General features: G+C 38.9%; 1 pseudogene; it reads left to right on the plus strand.

Annotated features, from left to right (window-relative positions):
• The first annotated feature begins 204 nt into the window (after window positions 1-204).
• On the plus strand, window positions 205-4,112 carry LOC129393323 (interferon-induced very large GTPase 1-like; annotated as a pseudogene).
• The last annotated feature ends 588 nt before the right edge of the window (window positions 4,113-4,700 follow it).

The raw sequence follows: 4,700 nt of genomic DNA on the forward strand, positions 1-4,700 counted from the left end.
CTCACTTATTTGCCTTTCACCTCTGAGGATAATAGCCCTTTATATTGAATTAACATTTCATAGTTTCTTAATTAAATGGGGTGAATAGTGATTAGGCCCAGAAGCACAATAAACTCAGAGCTTTACAGAAAAAAGAGGAAACACTCAATTTCAGTGATTCTTTTATCAAAATTCCCATCTGTTCCTGCCCTGACAGTGAGAAAAATGAAGCCCACTAAGGTAACACGTGACTTCTGTGTGTGAGCAATTTTTTTTGCAACATCTGAGGCTCTTTTTCTACATCCCTCCAGTGATTTAAATTTCTAAAACTCAAGTTATTTATTAAACACAAGCACTAAGAGAGTAAGAGTCATTTATTTGTTCTTTGCATTTTAAGAAGAAAGGTCAAAAACACACTTCTGATTTGATATTTTTAAGTATCCACACCATTTAAGAACACAGATATATCAATTATAAATTTAAGATAGATGCAATAAATTCTTAATAAGGCAAGCATTCAGAATTGCAGGATTATTTTTGAAGTTATGTTATTTCCATTGGGCAAGGTAGCAGTTTTTGAAGTCTAAGAACCTTAAAAGTCTCCTTCTGAGGAGAAATTTATATTGACAAAGACCAGAGAAGTTATAAATATTCACAGTTTGCATAGCAGTAATAAGAATGATATTCATTGTTCCTGTTCTTAATTTGACATATTTCTAGTTGGATAGAAATTTCTCCAACTGATTCTATGTAAGAGGAAGTGCCAAAATCAGGCTATCAAATTGCAACTCACCTTGACAACTAAAAAGCCCATCAATATTGAGAACACCCACAAAGATGTCTAGCACACATGTGAAAGGTGTGGAGAGCTCTGGTGCATGAGAACTTTATTTTTCATTTCAGGAACATCCAAGAAGTCATGGCCATGAGCAAACTGGAAACCATGTATAACCCCACTGGACCTGGGAGCTGAAGAATCATGTGTTTGGCTTACGGAACCAGCTGACCAACCAGATTCAGAAAAGAAAAATTCAGACACTCAAAACAAGCACATTCGAGGCTCCAGTTACAGAAGAATATGAAGCCATCAAGCAAGAACTTGAAACACATACACCATGGAATATTATGCAGCCATAAAAAATGATGAATTCACGTCCTTTGTAGGGACATGGATGAAATTGGAAATCATCATTCTCAGTAAACTATCGCAAGAACACAAAACCAAACACCACATATTCTCACTCATAGGTGGGAATTGAACAATGAGATCACATGGACACAGGAAGGGGAATATCACACTCTGGGGACTGTTGTGGGGTGGGGGGAGGGGGGAGGGATAGCATTGGGAGATATACCTAATGCTAGATGACGAGTTAGTGGGTGCAGTGCACCAGCATGGCACATGTATACATATGTAACTAACCTGCACAATGTGCACATGTACCCTAAAACTTAATGTATAATAATAAAAAAAAGAACTTGAAACACATTTTAAGACCCAGAGAATAAAATATAAGTTCAATGGAAACATAAGTTCAATTTTGAAAAATGAGTTCAATTTTGAAAATAAGCTAATAATCCTTAAAGAGCAACTTCTTTCAGACAGCAAAAGAAAAGCCAATGGACTTATTTGTTTTTTAAAAAATTTAAGAAAGGCTGGATGAGAAAAAGAGAGACTATAAAAACAAACTATTGGAAAGGAGCCGAAAATTGTTTTTAATTGTAAAGGCTAAAAAGTTGAGTGAGGAAGACTTACATGAGAAATTCAATCAATGTCTGAAAAAAAGGGTCTGTGATGTGTCCACAACTCTTCCTAAAGTCACAGAGCCTGACACTGATTTGGATTCTGAAAACATCCTTTCAGAGTATTTAAAACATGAGATGGATGTCATGGACATACTAACAAGAAATTCTGCAGAGAAGTTTCAAATCAATTATGACAAATATGTCAAAATGAATAAGAAATGTAACAATTTTGAAACAATGTGATCAGTAGTCATATTCATGAACTCTTTCTCAATGACATTAATAGTCAGAAAAAAATTACAGGTAAATGACATTAATTGTCCTTGAGAAAGAGTTCATGAATATGACTACTGATCATATTGTTTCAAGATTTAATAAAACTATTAACAATATTTGGAAAAAGCAATGTGATTACAATCCAAATACATCCAGAAAATTCTAAAGACAACAGAGGAAGAAGTGAAACCTGCATCTACTCAGGAAAGATACACATTTAAAAATAAATATATTATCAGCTTATGCTTGTGTTTATTCTAGTGAGCAACAGAGAATTCTAAAGAAATGCACAGGGCATTCAAGAGAGCAAATGATCCTGTAAACTATCTAGAAAGCAAGAAAAATGATTTCTTCATGAGGTTTAAGATTTCCTGCCAAGAAGCAACCTCCAGCAAAACACTTACTGATTTTCTGGGGCACAAGCTCGTTCCTGCTGTCTCTACCATCATATGGGGGAAAAATAACCATTAAAATTGTGAGGACATGTGAGCTACCTGCCCTGCATTCAATGAAAACAGTATAACCTGGAGAAACACATTCTCGTCTCTCTGGGAGAAGAAGAAAACTTTGATCATTACTGGCAATACTTTCATAATAAGAATAGCTTTTTAAGGAATTACATCAAAATCAATATTAAGATACTGTTTAGACAATGCAGGTAAAAAAATGAAGATTTTTTTGAGAAAAGTTTAGTTGACATTAATAATGGCATCCTCTCTGCCCTTCATGAATCCACATCAGTAGCTAAAGATAAAAGCAGCACTGCTTCTGGTGGTTGGATTTATTCTGTGATCGCCTGGAGAGCAACTTGATCTTTCCACAGAGAGACTTGACAAGGATTAAACACCAGGAGATAAAAGATACTGAGTTTCTCAGAGAAGACATGAGTGCGGCTTTGGATCTCACAATGAGGAGAATAGAACAGCATTATTCAAGTATGCCTACGGAAGTAATGGTTTCTAAAATTGAGAAAATGCTCTCTGAACATCTCTGTGGCTGCTGGAAAGTGTCCCTGCTGTGAAGCAATTTGTACAAACACAATTCCTATACACGAAGGAGACCATGGTGTTCCCTTCCCCTGTCCTCAGGCTGTCTATGGAGAGGAATAGTATAAAACAGGCCATTCTGTCATGGCTTGCTCTACTAGTTTTGTAGCAAGTGATTGTTTATTGGTTTTGAGCAATGATGGAAAAATCCCATATAAGTATCAAAAGGCAGGAGTGGATTACGCCACGGGGAGCATCCCTCCAGATTCCTCCACCCAGCCATCTTGGAAATGGTTTATTTCTCACTTCAGATCAAAGCTAGAATATAAATATCAGGAAAAAAAATTGCAGGTAATGGTAAAATCCCTAACTCATGGGCCAAAATCCAAAAGAAGGACATCCTTGAAGATTTGAAAAAAACAACGATACTCAATGACCACAAAAGAGCCCTAGTGTCTGAATAAAAGAGTCAGTGTAGGCCGCGCACGGTGGCTCGTGCCTGTAATCCCAGCACTTTGGGAGGCCAAGGCAGGCGGATCATGAGGTCAGGAGATCGAGACCATTCTGGCTCACACAGTGAAACCCCATCTTTACTAAAAATACAAAAAAATTAGCTGGGCATGGTGGCGGGCTCCTGTAGTCCCAGCTACTTGGGAGGCTGAGGCAGGAGAATGGCTTGAACCCAGGAGGTGGAGCTTGCAGTGAGGCGAGATTGCGCCACTGCACTCCAGCCTGGGGGACAGAGTGAGACTCTGTTTCAAAAAAAAAAAAAAAAAGAGTCAGTGTACCTGAACAATCCCAAAATAACTCCTCTTTACAATTAGAACTGGTATGGTTTGGCTCTGCGTCCCCACCCAAATCTCATCTTATAGCTCCCATAATTCCCACGTGTTGTGGGAGAGACCTGGTGGGAGATGATTGAATCATGGGGGCTGATCTTTCCCATGCTGTTCTAGTGAGAGTGAATGGGTCTTATGAGATCTGATGGCTTTAAAAACCAGAGTTTCTCTGTGCAAGCTCTCTCTTCGCCTGTGGCCATCCACGTAACATGTAACTTGCTCCTCCTTCCTTTCCACTATGATTGTGAGGCCCCCCCAGTCATGTGGAACAGTAAGTCCAATAAACCTCTTTCTTTTGTAAATTGCCCAGTCTTGGGTGTGTCTTTATCAGCAGTGTGAAAACAGAATAATACGGTAAACTGGTACCAGTAGAGTGTGGTGTTGCTGAAAAGATACCTGAAAATGTGGAAACAATTTTGGAACGGTGTAACAGGCAGAGGTTGGAACAGTTTGGAGGGCTCAGAAGAAGACAGAAAAATGTGGGAAAGTTTGGGACTTCCTGGTCTAGGTGTTTAGAAAAATAAGTCTTTGGTCTAGGGATAATCCCGAGCCTTTGAGTTAGGGCGCCCAAAGCCATCCCTTGTTTTTCAGCCACATAGAGGGTGAAAGGTTTTTCTAAGTTATGGAGTGCCAAAACAGGAGCGGTTCCTGGTTTTCTTTGGGTTAAGAATGACTATTGGCAGGTTCCATCCCAATTCAAAGGCTTGTGATCACTGTCTTTTAGAGCTTTATAGAGTGGTTTTGCCTTAAGCCCAATCCTGGGAATCCAGATCTGGCAGAATCTGGCCATTCCCCCAAAAGGCTCTTAACTGTCTCTTAGTTTGAAGGGGCTGGAGTGCCAAAATGGTCTCTTTTTGTTCCTGGGCCAAAGTCC

This window comes from Pan paniscus, chromosome 9, assembly GCF_029289425.2.
Source record: "Pan paniscus chromosome 9, NHGRI_mPanPan1-v2.0_pri, whole genome shotgun sequence".
Lineage (NCBI taxonomy): Eukaryota > Metazoa > Chordata > Mammalia > Primates > Hominidae > Pan > Pan paniscus.